This window comes from Pomacea canaliculata, linkage group LG5 (assembly GCF_003073045.1).
Source record: "Pomacea canaliculata isolate SZHN2017 linkage group LG5, ASM307304v1, whole genome shotgun sequence".
Taxonomy (NCBI): domain Eukaryota; kingdom Metazoa; phylum Mollusca; class Gastropoda; order Architaenioglossa; family Ampullariidae; genus Pomacea; species Pomacea canaliculata.
Window position 1 is genome coordinate 19915916 of NC_037594.1, and position 15436 is coordinate 19931351.

Below are 15436 nucleotides of genomic sequence, written 5' to 3' on the forward strand. Positions count from 1 at the left end.
GTTCCATCCGTAAGTTAGACTACGGGTATCCGGGTTGAGTTTCTTTCTACAGTTGAGCTGTAGATGTATTCATGGGGGAGTAAGATTGTAAGGACGTGGACGTCACTACGAGAAAAGGAAATAAATACTGAGCTCACCGACTCGACCAATTAAACCCAGGGATCCACTCTAGCGGACCGACGATGGGTGGCTGAACATAGAGCCATACATATGGACATGGAGACGTACAGAAGAGCAAACACAGACATTCAAATAACAGCACCAGTGACAGTTTGTTTTCTTTGCTTTCTTGTTTTGTTGAGGGTTTCTGTTGTGTTATATTATGTTACCAGCTCTAAAACTCACGAAAAGCGAACCCATGTGTATACTCTGAATGTGTGTGTTTTTTCTTTTTAATTTTTGTGAGGTCTAACTTTCAGCAGGAAGGCCATGACACTTCCAGTGACAAATAATTTCGCGATTCCAGCTTTGCAGAGCGTGCTGGGAGACTGTTGCCCGCGGCGGTTGATGGCGTCACGCCAGGATCAGTTCGCGGGGAACCGACACCAACATGGTGAGGAGGATTTAACCCTGTGTTCGTGAATGACTCTTTCACCACTCACCAGAATGGCTTCCTCCCGCCATCTTGATCCCCGGTCTCACCCGCGCTTTTCATATAGTCCATCATCGTCCTGGTCTGTGCTATCCTCTGGGTGCACAGTCCGATATTGGGTGCTAGCAGATTCTCTTCTCTGTCTGTTTAATGTCCTGTCTATGACTCCCAACCTACTGTCTATCGGCGTCTACCTCATGTCGACCCACTCGCGGACAATGTGACAGATGGCGCCGCTTGTTGATGAAGCAACTGACTTAGTGATGAGGCCTCGGATGCACTTGGCTGAAGAAAAAAAAAACCCCTCAACTATACGCTCCTCTTTGCGCCCTGGAAACAATAATAAAATTGGACGAAAGCTGTCAGATGGGCTGGAAGTCAAAACTGATCCACGCCCTGCAAACGGGAAGGAAGAAGGGTAGGGGCACCGCACCCTGCCTTACCTCCCTTGTCAGTGATGATGATTGAAAATGTCTCTCTCCGCGTGTTCAGCTTAGCGGGAGATGTATGTTCATGGGGCATCGGAGGCTGATGGAGGAAAGAAGGAAGCGGGAGAGATGAGGTAGAACGGGGTAAAATTGTAATCTTGGAGATGACTGACACACCCACGGTCAGCCAGTGCTTTTAATTTTTATAGGCAGGTCAGCTGGTGAACGACAGGAGCCCTGAGAGGCAGTCCCCTTGCATCCAAAGGCTAGATCCTCCATGGAATGATGGATAAGTGGTCAACCACTCGGCTGAAGTTCGACTGACTGAAACGACCGCTCGAACGAACCCCAGCATGTTTCCATGAAACATGTTACAGTGATCGCGATGCATTACAATGTAATGAAGCTGCGTTACTGTAACAGTGTATCGTGAATCAGAGTAACTCTAGCTAGTCATGTTACAATGAGAGTTGTCTGTGGTTTGTGACATTTCAACCTTACTGTGGTGTGTTATGTTACAGTGACATAAATGGTTGTCGGTAGTGATCTTGAAATAAAAATGTTACAACGTGGTTAGAGCATTGAATGGTAAAGAATGTCAGGTTATCTGTAGTTCGTGACATTACAATGTAACGAGAGCTGCCTGTACCTCGTCACGTGACAGTGTGACGACAGTATAGTTGCATAAAGTTTGTCACTGGTTCTGTGGGCATCGGCAAACGACAGGCAAGATGACTACTTAGACGAGCCTGGTGAAGGTTTTCTCGAGAGTCTGTCGATTGCCAGACTGTTCTTGACCTCTGGATCAGCATCCAGTTAACGGTCACGTGGTTGAGACTTGATGACAACATTTCCCTCAACAGCAAAATTTCACCACAAATGTCTGACTTGCTGAACTTGGCGCTGCGTTGATACTAGCTTTCTGGTGTAAACCGACTGACACCAGGCCTGGTGACCTTTGACATTGCGCTCAACCCGCAGCTATTTACCCGAGAGACACGTGGGTGTGGCGCACACACACATACACAGAGCAGGTCCTTCATTGGGCAGAAAGGAATCACGAATGGAGGAGCCTGGCTGCCAAGCTGTGCACGGAGGTGACACGTTCCATCCAGCATTTCAGGACGTGGATGGTCGTAAACGTCACGCCACCCGACACGAACACCCGGGCACCTGAGACACTGGGCGCCTGGGATCGTACAGACGGGGTGTACAGTCCATTGTTGTGTAAGTTCAGTGGTGGTGTACAGTCTATCGTTTTAACAGACATTGTAGGTCTATTGTCAAATATAGACTGATGTACAGATTATCGTGGTGTCAGTACAGATGTACAGTATGTAGATTAGGGGGGACAGCTAGTGCAACCGGGGTCATTGCTCTTACAGCTATGGTGACAGCCAGTAGGTCAGTGGGAGTAACTGCTCCTGAGTACAGTGTACCGTCAGTAAGTTTTAACAACTGTCAGTACAGTATGGTCGTGTACTTTCAGTAGGTGTGACAGGTCACTTAATAATGACAACTCGAGAAAAAAAATCTCTCATGTTTCGCACTTTATCTTCCTTTTCGCCTTTTGTGTGTCCTTCCTCATTTATTTTATTCACGCTGTCGGTCACTTGTTTAAGTATAGTTCCAGGTTCATTTTCATGGATATCGGTAATTTACTCATACATGTAGGTAAAATCGCCCTAAACTGGTCAGGTTATCTAAAGCATCCACTAGCTCACCAAACTATAGGTTGATTATTTTCAAACTTTGTTTACAAGACAAATGTAGTGCGCGTTATTGTATGTAGCACACATTAGTACAACATATATTCATTAATTAAAATATTCATAGCAACATTGTTTAAATCAGGTTCATCATGCAAAATTAATAGGTAGTTTTACAGGGAAAAAAGTAAACTTAATAATTGAATGAATAAGTTATTTGTTCGTCAAAATTAGTTGCTCATGTTGGAACTTCAAATGACACTAAGAGCTATCTAGCATGGTTTGCAATGTCATCATATATTATTTCAATATATAGTATTTCAATATTGCATGAAAAGTATTTGTTATATTATTCTTCGTCTTTGCTATACATAAAAGAGAACATAGTGTCCGCCATATTTCCCAGGTTGGGAGAGGTCTGTCTGTAGGAGCCCACAAGATAACCACTGAGAAGGTTTGGGTATGCGTACCCAGAGAACATGAATATGTGTGTACACTGCAACCTGCGGGTGCACCAGAGACAGGGAGAGAAAGTCAGTAAAGATGAGACAAGCATACGAGTAAAACTCGACTAAAGTGGCTCATGGAGGACAGTAAACGTTTCATTGACAATCAATGCAGCAACGACTTTTACTGGTTTAATTACAATAAGATTTTAACAATGCAGATTACAAAGCATATATTATTTTAATGACTATTATTATCCCAAGGGCACAGCTGCTGTTAAGTTAACGACCATCTTACCCATCCTCCACACACACACACACAGAGACAAAGCAAGCAGAATACAAAAGGTTAAAGGGACGAGAGTTTGTCGACACTCTTTCAAGCCTGAAGGATGCGACTCCGAGTGGAAACTTAACTTTAATGAAGTTAGTTTAGTTGGTTGAATCCTTTTTAGCTACTCATTTCGAAAAATATAAGCGATAAACTCTGTATAGTACAACACTTTGGATGATTACAGTTCTCAGCTGTAAGCTTTGTCAAGATCTCAGTCCCCGCCATGCTAAAAAAATTGGTCAACACCTTAGTAGACTCTCACGGATTGGTCAACTCTTCAATAAAATCTCTCATGGGACTCAGGTCTTAAGTAACAGAAGCTCAAAAGTCAGTCCACGTGTTTAAATAAACAATAACAAAGCTTAATATTTTAAAAAATCAATGTTGATTGTGTTCTCTGTTAACGTGTCAGCATCTGGCATATATCATTAGACCAGGGTTGATCTTGTGATGTACGAAAAGAATCCAAACGATCCAGTAGTCCAGGATGTGTGACATGACAGTCTTCAACGGTCTGTGGCAAGACAAAAGCTGTGGCCACATTTTCAGTTTCCTGAAGACTGACAGAAAAGCTGTGATGACTGCCATGTCCCCTGTTGACATTGATAAAGTCGTTACAAGTTGAAAAAAATATTATTCCTCGGCACTGACAGTAAGATGGACCTCTGTCGTATTTCAGCAGTGACTGCGGTTCTCACCAGGTGACATTCCTAACAAACTTACTGCTGGAATCTGCTGAACAGCTGCAGTCGTCTCCCAGGTAGGTTGATTATACCTGCGGAACGACTGCTACACTAAATAGCTATTGTCTCCTCTTAAAAAAGCCACAAAATGTTTTTAAAGAATATTCTACTACATCCTTCTGGCATTAACAACTGACATTAAAAATAATTTTACAGCAATTTTTTTTTTGCTCCTTTTCCCCAAAGAGTAGTGTAATCTCCCCCTTCCCAACCTCTTCTTCTCAAACGAACCCCGATCCTTCACTCCATTTCATCCTTTCGTCGAATCTGCAGTCACGTCTGCCGTTAGCCACACCCCCATACTTCAGGAGGTATCCACCCTCTTTGGCGTCCTCCTCTGCCTCAAATGGCTGCCACTGACATTATCAAGCAAGAGATAGTGAAAAATGATGAAAAGAGGCGTCTTCCTGGATACCCGATCCGCCTTCAGTGGCAGTCGCTTATCTCCCGTGGCATCGAGTGGGCAACACGTGATCATAATGCATCACGAGGGGGAGGTAATTTGGACTGAGATGTAAGGGCCATCCAAGCGAGCCCTACGATCGCAGCGTGGGCAGAGCAAGAGCGCTTGAAGGGGGGAAGGGAAAAATATGAAAAATTTCATTTCTTCAGATGTGGGTTGTCGGTCGCTGTTCCGTCAAGTCAGCCAATGCTCTCTCCTCCTTTCTATGTTCTCCCTTTTCCTTCTCTCTCTCTGCGGGGTAGGAGTGTGTGAGGAAGGGTAGTGTGATGTATGGTGTGGGAAGGAGGGCGTAGTGGTGTGTGTGTTTCAGTACACATAAACGGTTTTGTTAATTTTCTGGTCATCTTAGTGTCGGTCTGTTCGTCCGTCTGCAATGTCTCTTTCTTTTCTTTTCCTCTAAATTTTTGTATATTTTTTTCCAGATTTTTCTTCCTCCTATCCCTTTTGCTGACTATATTTTTCCATTTTCTTTATTATTTCGGGAGTTACTTTAAAGACAAGATAAGAATAAAAATCTCCGAAACAAAATGAAAAAACTGATAGACAACAGCGGCAACATCCCTACGAAAAATATAAAATTATCTTTCCTGCTCTCATAGCGTCTTCTAGAAGAATTTTGGCTCAGGGAATCCTAGAAATGAGTCCAAGGCACAGATATCGTAATAATGATCTTTAAAGATTCCACAAGACGGCGTTTTCATCTTCAGACGCTCGGCCTTTGACCCCGCACGTGTTGCATACGCCACAAAGGTAAGTACTGTGCACGTGCTGGCATTACATCCACGGCTCGCGCTCAAGTACCTCCTCCACTCACCCAAGTCTTCCCCGGGCTGGCATCTGCGAAGGTGAGCTTCCTCCCCACGGATTTTCTAATGCAGAAGAGTTACTTCCCCAGCGGAGGTCCAGGTTACTAAGGGTACCAGCTGATTAGCTCGCCTTGAAGTTACTTTGCGAAAATATCTCAGAATATTTTTGGCCTGAATATTTATTTGCTCGTCTGCGCACATCCTCTTTAGCCACACAAGAAAAGTAGCAAGAAGCGGAAACACTCGTAACATTCAGGGGAACTTGCTGGACAAGGTTTCTTTTGCACAGACATCAGCAAACCGAGATTTAAATAGTTCTGTCAGATATCTTATCCTGAAAAATTCCCTGGTCATCCGACCGTCTGCACCATCAAGATCAGCTTGAAGATTCTGGATGTGCTTTCTTGTTTTTTATCTTCATTCTACCTTCATGTCCACCTCCATCCACATTCCATGTCTCTTCTGAAAGGTTGTTTTTAATGTTAGCAGCAATGTCATGAGGGATTGACGGAAACAACAGAAATCAGACTTCGATGTATATAATTTTCATCATTTAAGTATCTACGGAATAATATTCTCGGTATTTAAACCTACCACACTTAGAAAACCGCAAATTAGGAAAAAAAAAAAAAAAACCAACCAACAACCAACCAACCAACCAACAACCAACCAACCAACCAACCAACCAACCAACCAACCAACCAACAAACAAACAAACAAAAATTCCTTCCCAGCATAAAAATAAATGATCACAAAAAAAAAAAAAAGCTGGAAGACAAAGCTAAACCTCAGTCCCCAGAAGAAGCATTTATTTAAAAAGAAAAATTCGTACAGTGAATGCAGCATCGACTGTTTTCACCTGCTCCCCGGTGTTTCAGTCAATTTCTGCTTCTCCGGAGCATAAGAGGTTTTGAAGGCTTGAAAGCGCCGCTTATTGATTCATCGTTTGCGCCGCTACTAGAGTGTGTCCGTTGCCATGGTCACGATCCAAGGTTGACTGTTTTGGAAACATGGCCTAGAAAAATCCCAAGGCGAAAATAGCTTCAAACACTTCTCTCAGTGATGGACGGCCTGTGTTGTCGGTGGATTGATTTGGAGAGTCTGGTGCTGTTCAGATGCTCTCGTGGGCAAGAGGTTATTATAGAAATGGGTTAGGAAGTCTCAGACATATAATTAACATAATTAGCATATAATTAAAGTAGCTAAGAAAAATAAGACAGAATGATAGAACAGGAGAGAATGCAGACAACACAAATGACAAGTAATAAATATATAATGAATTAATTTAAAAATGTATTATTTTCGCATCGTTTAAAAGATGAGGGATGTAATCATATAGAATGTAAAAGATAAAAATTTTTATTGCACTAATGTACAACAGTAGAATTGTGAGAACGATTAATAGTACTAATATACAATAAATAATTATTAGAACGACAGGACACCACATAATTATTAAAACTAGCACATATTGTAGAATTATTTAAACTTATGTGCAATATATACTTATTAAAAGTTTAAAACAAATATTTTTATTATTAAATCGATTAATATTATTAAATAATTGCTGAAATAAACGTACTCGTCACAAAAGAAGTATATTTCTACTAAATGGAATAGTGTAGATCGTGGATAGTGGAATATCGTAGAGGGATAGCAAGTTTGCTGTGCTTTTAAAATTCTTCCTGCAAAGTAAATAAAATTTTCCTTTTTCAGGCTCCTTCAGGTTGAAAGCTCATCGACAAAATTTAGCCGCATTGAATTCTTTTCTTCTGATTGCATTGTCTGATATTGTTGGTTCGCTAATTTATCAGCATCTGTGCCATGGTAACCATGTGGTCAACAATAATGAAGTAATATTTAGTGCCATACAATACTAGTCTGACTAACTCAGATTGCAGGAGGTCGTGTAAAAAAAAAAAGAAAGCAACATTATTTTAAAATAATGAAATAATACATTTTCCATTTTAACTAGAAATTCACGGGCGCAAAATATAATTCTCACTATAATTCATTCCAAAAACCAATTATTTGCTCATCAAGCACAAAATCGTTTTTCTTTCTTTAATTCTATTTATAAGATTTCAAAGTGATGATGAAATATTTGCAGTAGACGGATAACAATGTGGACAAACATTTCACACGGCCAGGTAACAAGATTTAATTCTCGAAATGATGAAATCAATGCTGAACTTTGTTAGTGACACTTCTGGCAAACTTTTGCTTAATGTGACCGACAATCTATTAATGTCTTTAGATATTATCTTACAACACCAATACTATTTTAGTGTTTGTTTTGCTTGTTTGTTTTTTTAAAGTGAGGATAAATGTCTCGATTGCCTAAATTGTCTGCGAATGATTGTTTATTCGCCACCTTCGTTTACCTTTGACATTTGTCAGCTTCAGCGAAACTGTGAAATCAATGAAGTGTGAAGCAAACATTGCTATTCCAAACACAGGCACAGACACACAATCCCTTCTGTCCTGTAAAAATTCTCCCTTCCTCCTCACCTTCCTTCTATTTCCGATTGAGAAATACAACACTGTGCCGAGAACTGAAGACTTTCAGAAAAAAAAAAATAATGCCAATTGTGGAAAGAAAACAAAATTAGATTCTGAACATCGATCCTGCCAGACACATACATTTTCCGAATAATCGAACATAAAATAACTTTCATGATATTAATTTTTTTCCCCTGTTCAGATATTTTCAGCGAGTAGAAACAGCTACTTCTTTGGTTAATGAGAGAGAGAGAAGAGAGTAAGGTAAGATGGGGAAGAGAAAAGATCGAATGACACAAACAAGAAAAAATTTATATAGTCTGAGGACATGCTGTCTCATCAATGATGATGAAATGATTGCAGCTCAATAAAAATGTATAGCTCGCACACAGATCCCGCATTTTCTTCCGCCGCTCTTACTTATCCTCTCCGCCGTATGTTCTCCATTGATCGCTAGTTTTGATCATCAATCTCTTTCTCAAATATCCTTTACATTTTGCTTCTACTTTCTTTATTTCTGTCAATAAAATTGCTGTGGGTTCGTGTTTGTTTTTGTTATGAATCCCTCTGCTGGTTTGCTATGTAGTGTCAAAAGAAACTTCACAGTAAATTAACTACAACCAGTCAGGGAGAACATATTTAAGTCTGTGATAACTACTTACCTGCCCTAGTCCAGGTTTAGTGATTTGCACAGAGGTATACTTGGCTGTTCTATCTCTCTGCTGCAGACGAGTGTTGTGATGGAGCTGCCGGGGTCAGGAATTGAGGAATGGAGGTGATGCCGAGGTCAGCAGCCGAGAGGAGTGGCGCGAGGTCAGCTTGGACAGTGCCGAACACCTTTATCAAAAACAGTTATAAAAACAGCTTTTAATTTTAAAAAGTTGAAACCAGAATGAGAGAAAGAGTGTGTATGAGAGAGAGAGAGAGAGAAAATAACAGTCTGACTGAGCATATGTTCAATGAGGCTCGCTAAAACATTTCTTTTAAAAAAAAAGAAGAGTAAGTACAACTCCTATTAGATATTGTCCTAAAAATAAAATCCAGCACAAAAAGGAGAAGAGCTGCAAATCGAAGGCGCTCTATAGTTAAAGGACACAAACTTTAATGCTCTGTAGTCTACAGGACACAGCATTCTGAGCTTTAGAGTAAGAAAACTTCGCACAGTAGAGAAGTAACGGCGTGACTTCAAAGAGAGGGAGGAGATATAAAGCTGGCTGAAGATCGAGACGAGAAGGAAGAAGCGATCATGTTTAGTTAGTAGATGAGTGGGTATATCTGGTGGGAATAATGCTATTCACTCATTGACTGACATCAACTAACAAACGTCGGTGGCGGGGTGAGGGAAAGACGCGGCCGCTGACATCTCCAGTCTTTAACTGCACAGTATGGCCGGTCTAAGGGAAAGAACCTGTCTCCGAACGTGGACTAATTGTCTCCCTTACCCCACACCCCGCCATCCTCTACCCCTTCCATCACCGTGTGCGCGACTCCCTTCAGCTGGGGGGCGCTGCGACTGACGGAGGGAGGGCCTGTCGACTCCGGAGGACGAAGGAAATGTATCTGTCAGTCAGCAAGGACACTCATCCCGCGCTCGTTGCGTCCCTCCAGCAGGTGGGCGAGGCTGTGGCTACATCTGGCCATGGTCTGGCTTGCCTTTTACTGCAGTTCACAGGCGCTTAACAACTCCCCGGCCTCTTAAAAATCTTTCTGGAGACAATGAATCATCGCAGGCTGTCCAAGGTTGATGCGTTTGACTATAACCCAACCCACATTCTTTCTGTTGTTTAATCTTACCTTTCGTTTACAAAAAGACAAAAACATTTATCAGGTGTAAAAATTGAAATTTTTATCTCGATTGCAGCTTCGGGAAATCACATTTTATATGGCAAGCTTGTTGAAAAAAAAAAATCAAGGACAAGGGTATTTCGACCCAGCGTCCCGGATGGACAAGAAAGCGGAGAACACTGAGGCAGCATGGGAACGCTGTTAGTGGGTGTCGGGTGGTTATATCAGTTACTGGCTGGTTATTGAGGCAAGAATGAGAAAAGCTGACACAGGTCTTAGATAAATGTAGACTGGAATTAAACATTAATAGCTGCCTGCACCCACACAAAGAGCTACGGCAGACTGTCATTAGTGGTAACAATGCTGGCAAGCCACCCAAATTCAAGATTCATGTAAACAAGCAAAGATGTACACACTAGATAACATCCCCTGAAAAGCAATAAAATAAAACTATAACCTGTTCCATAAATTTATTAATAAGACTGCTAGGCTAGCATAACCATATAATAAATTTAAAATATCTTTGAAATATATTAAACCATAGGAAATATGGGGTTCCTCACTCATTCATAACCAGAACCAGAATCAAACATGAGGTATGGTAGCTTAACAAATAAAGTAAAAATCTAAACTCCCTTAAAAACCCGTAAATGATTATAAACAAAATATAAAGATGGTGGAAAACCATGCAAATATCAGGTTTATAAAGAAAAAAAAACTATAACCTCTACTCGCCTCTTCCAGCCTCATATTTCCCCGGATTCCCACAATACGAACTCGCGTATAGGTGGAAGCACTTTTCACTACAAAAAAACAAAAAAAAAACAAAAAAAACAAAACAAAAAAAAAACAAAACAAAACAACAACAACAAAAGGAAACAAAAACCAATCAAAGTTACATTAGACTACGATGTGATGAGTGTAACTGGAAAGTTATACTAAGGTGCAGTATAAATATTGACTGTTACACCCGTGCAATAACTGTAGGTTACACTGAGGCAATATATCAGGAAGGTAACCATGGTTTCTACTGAGGTACAACATCGGGATGGTGACAGCGCGTGTGGTCGCTGCAAATGGCTAAACAGATTTATGTTTACATACAAATGGTCAGCGGGACAAGCAGCAAACTTACAATAATTACAATGTCGTGTAGATAATTACAGGAATTACAATAATTTATTTCTTGCCGTCAGGTGAGAGGTGTACGTCTGCGTGCGTGCAAGTCAGAGAAGCGCCTTTTTCTTTTCTCTTTGTTTATACTTTGTCATAACACTTCCTGAGCAGCTGGAACTGTTTTGTGAGTACAAAGGGAGTAAATACATCAAAATTAATAAGTATAGTGTAACTAAATGTTTGAGATTAGTCAGTAAACGTGACTAAAATTCCTGAGAAATTACCAACATAAAGTGACAATAATTACAAATTCATTTCACACTCTCAACTCGCTGAGAATTCCATCACACGTGTCTACAGTTGTGACAACTGCACTTGGTCAGCTGTGGGAAATATTTAATTATACAAGGCTTGAATTTAGGTCTTGCTACCAATTTATTTGTTTATTTGATTTTTCTCTCTCACTGCTGACATTCACTAGAGCGATCACTCGTTATACTGTCTTTTGTTCTTCATTTATTTTTTAGGTACCCCCTTCTTTCGCCGCCACCAAAAAATCAGTACAAGAATAAGTACATTTAATTTTAATTTTGTTGTTGCTTTCCAAGATTTTATATTCTGAAAATATTCTGTGAATTTAATTGTCTGTCATGCTTGCCGAGTCGACGTTCTGGAAAGTGTTTCAGTCTTTCCTTCCACACCAGCATGTACGGCGGCCGTATAGCAGTACTGACAGAAGCGTGTACAGTATGTCATGACACAGTCACACAGTCATGCATGAGAAATACATCGCTGTGTACTCAACATGCATGTAGACAATATATCCCCGTGCAGTTCTGTTTGACACACCGCCGGTCCTCAAGTTAATGACGTTTGAGTTACTTCTATTGAATTTTCGTCTTCTCGTCCCTTTATACTGTGTTACAAACATAACCTTGCTAAAGAAAAATTTTTGGTGAACGTAGACATTGCCAGCTGTAAAAAAAAAACAAACAAACAAAAAAAAAACAACAACAAAAAACAAAAACAAAAACACAAAAACCAAAAAAACAAAAAACAAACCCAAGACAAACAAGAAAACAAAAACAAAAACAAAAAACAACAACAACAAAAATCGTGGTGAACATCGTTAGAACAATTACAGGAAGTAATAACTTTTTCTGGCTGTAAGTGTTTGAATCAAGCAGTGCGCCCAGGCTTAGCGGAAGCAAACCTAGTGCCGTAAGCCTTGAAACACAAGTGGTCAACACTGCCAAAGATGAAAACTTCTTCTATATATATATTTCTTTAATATAACGTGTACAGTGTTTTGTAAATTAAACACACAAATGGGAAAAACACGGACATTTTATTGATTGTTTTCGTTTTGGGATTAAAAGATTTAAAAAAAAACCACGAGTCTAGCAATGATGATTAAAGCCAGCTCCTCTCCAAAAGGAAAGAAAATAAATTCAGATTTTGAGTGAGAGTGAAAAGGCGGCTGAGCATCTACAGACAGCAATGTTTTTAAATCAAATCAAATCAAATCAAATCAGACTTTATTGTCTGTCGAGGATACCCAAGACAGAAATTTTTCTTTAGCTCACAAGGGCAGGCATACATACACAGACATTTAATACACACAGTTATATGTAAAGCTATACACAGTTAGTACTAAAGATAGCATTGCGATCTATCAAATACTTTAACATTGTTATCGAATGATTTAAACGTTCCAGGGTTTTTCTTTTCTTTCTTAAATAGAAATGTGAAATGTATGTTGGTCAGTTTATAGGGTTTAGTACGATTTGTATGGCTGGAGGAGACTGTTACGGTCAGTGCACCATTTTCCCCACCCAACCCCCGACGTCAGTCCTCCTCCCACATAAACACCCGCCATACCTCCTCAAGCCCCCACATCCCCCTCGTCACATCGTCTCACGTTTTATTCCTGGCCACCCTATCCCTGGTGTAACGAGTAACCTTCCCTTCCCCAGCCCCTGGACTGACGTAATTATTTCCCCTGGCTGGTCGTTTCCCCCCGTGACGCACGGGGCGCCAGTCCACTGAAGGTCGACAACTCCGTGGGTCTTACCTGATTTCAACGCTCGGCTTGTCTATCCTGACGAAGTAATGATGACGATGACTGCACCCCTGACGACCACAAGGTGGCGTTGATTGCTTTACGAGCGGACCTTCGCGGGTCCCTCTGTCTTTAAACGTCAGGTCGCAGTGTCTTGGAGGATGTGCCTCCTGGCGTTAACGGGCACTTCACAGCATGTAACCTTGAAACTTACCTAACACCTGCGACAGGAGTGGAAACATAAGCCCAACTGGCGCTACACCGATTCCACCTTTAAAAAAAGAAAAGAAAAGAAAAAAGAAAGACGAGAGCACGAAGTGGTTGGGGTGTTGCGTCGGAAATAAATGGCTTCACCCTCGGCGCTGTCGCACTCTAGTTGCCATGGGCGACTGTGAGGCCGTGAGGACGCTGAGGACAGTGAGACGGCACGAAGGAAACAGTAACTGTTTGATGGAGAGTTTCGAAGGTCCATGAAGCCGGTAACGAGTCTGTGGTGCAGAAGGCGAGAAGGCTGATGGGGGAGAGGTGCCGGCCACGCAAATCAAAATTCAGGGCGAAAGTGGAAAAGAAGGTGTTGTTTTCATGGCGCTGGTTTTACTTTGATTCACACGACATTTGTAACCACAGTATAGGAGACATCCTCGAAGCTTTCCTACCCTTAAAGTGTTTTTAACTGGGGTGGGGACCTTTACAATAGAGTATTCTCTCTGAACAAAAAGCAGTTGTTGTACACGCTAATGATAGAAAACCACATGTACGCGCGCGCGCAATCTCTCTCTCTCACACAAGCCGATTACTCCAAAAAGATATTTTCAGCTTATTATTCAGAAGAATTATCAAATTAAATAAAAGTTAACCCTATGCTGGCTACACGAACCCTTAGTGGTTCTGTCTGCATGCGCGTATGTGCGAGAAAAAGAGAGATTGATTTCTTTTATTGATTCAGCATAGCTGCAGCAAGAGGTGTGTGTGTGTGAGAGAGAGAGAGGAACGAAAAAAGGACGACAAAAATTAAACTACTCGAATAAAGGACACGTAAATCAACAGACAGCTTAAGATTTAAAGCATGTTGTTCTTATAGGACTGCATTTCAATTGAAAAAAAATCATGTATCAATTGTAACAACGACTAAGCTGCAGGATGGTTTTTTCCAATTTTTTTGAGGTTTAGTGATCTACTTGTAAACAACTAAACTACTCCGTATCGACGTATCCGAACACCTTTTTGGTTTCACTCATAGGTCTACGTAGGAAATACATACTGACATTTGGTATTTGGACCATGCAATAACAATTTTAATTAAATTCACTTTTTTCTGGTTCACTTTCTCTTTTTCTCTCTCTCTCTCGCGCACAAACACACAGTTTTGTTTGAAAAAGAGAAACATTTTTTCATTAAGGGGGAAGAATCCTGGCCTGAAATCAGGTGTTACCAGGATTACCTCCCTTGTCACGAAAAACCTAATTTGCCCCAAAACAGTTTTAAAATGTTGGTGGCGACAAGAAAACAAAGTTAACGTTTATTCATTATTCCTGGATTTTCTACTCGCACTATAAAACCATGAAGGTCATCTTAGGTCGCTTTATCCGCACTATAGGTTCATGTAGGAGAGAGGAAAGAAATGGGAAGAGGCATGTACCTAATTTCGGGAGGAATTACATTGACATGGCCGACTATAACAATCAATAACGGGCAAAAACTGAAGATAGTGAGAGAAAGATTGTGAAACACACACGCAGACATATCTGTGGGTCAGATATTTTGATGACAAGATTGTTTGGAAACCAAAGAATGCATTTAAAAAAATTAATTACCGCCATCCATTTCCACTACGGGGGACCATGAGGTGGTTACACCCTATGGGGCCCAAGAGAAAAAAAAGAATCAATCAAATGCACGAAATTTAAAAGACAAATAAAAGAATGCAGAAAATGCTAGAATTGGACGGAAAATAAAGTTAAAATAAGGAATAGAGTTATGTGTGTTTCTTTAAAGGAAATAAAATTTTGAGATGGTTTTTAAATTTTTTTTGCTACTACGTCTGCATGATGTACGCATTCTTATAGAACCAATCATACAGCGTTGTCATGGTGATTAATAACTCCAACATGTCAAAAGTTGAGAGGACCCCTATGAAATGGAGTTCACTCTTTTCCCTCCATACCGAGCAGCCCACAGTGCTTCTAGTCCAGCGATTGTTTTTGGCAGGGTGGTTTGTTAAAAAAATCTTCTAACAAGTGGTGATTTCGAGAGAGAGTGTGTATGGGGGGTGAGGGGGATGTAGGGGTAGGGTGACAGGGGAATGGTTCTTGTAGGCTGTAGAAGCTTATTCCCAGTGCTCCTCGCTCTTGAGTGCTGGAGCTCGTGCAACTAGACTGCTTCATTATTTTAGACCTTCATTTGGCTAGCGATTTATATTATTCTTTATGCTTTCTTTTATAAAATTTGAC

The 15436-nt window shown here is 40.8% G+C and overlaps 2 long non-coding RNA genes across 3 annotated transcripts; one reads left to right on the forward strand and one right to left on the reverse strand.

Moving 5' to 3' along the window:
* Nucleotides 1–320: 320 nt before the first annotated feature.
* LOC112564333 lies at nucleotides 321–8980 on the forward strand. The gene is made up of 3 exons (XR_003099199.1): nucleotides 321–2247; nucleotides 4189–4269; nucleotides 8752–8980. It is a non-coding gene; the product is annotated as an uncharacterized LOC112564333 (long non-coding RNA).
* On the reverse strand, nucleotides 6307–10520 carry LOC112564332. Of its 2 annotated transcripts, none has more exons than XR_003099198.1 (3): nucleotides 9334–10520; nucleotides 8686–8860; nucleotides 6307–6536 (listed from the first exon to the last, which is right to left on the reverse strand). It is a non-coding gene; the product is annotated as an uncharacterized LOC112564332 (long non-coding RNA). The 2 variants fall into 2 exon arrangements; XR_003099197.1 differs by having other exon boundaries at nucleotides 9124–10520.
* Between the last annotated feature and the right edge of the window lie 4916 nt (nucleotides 10521–15436).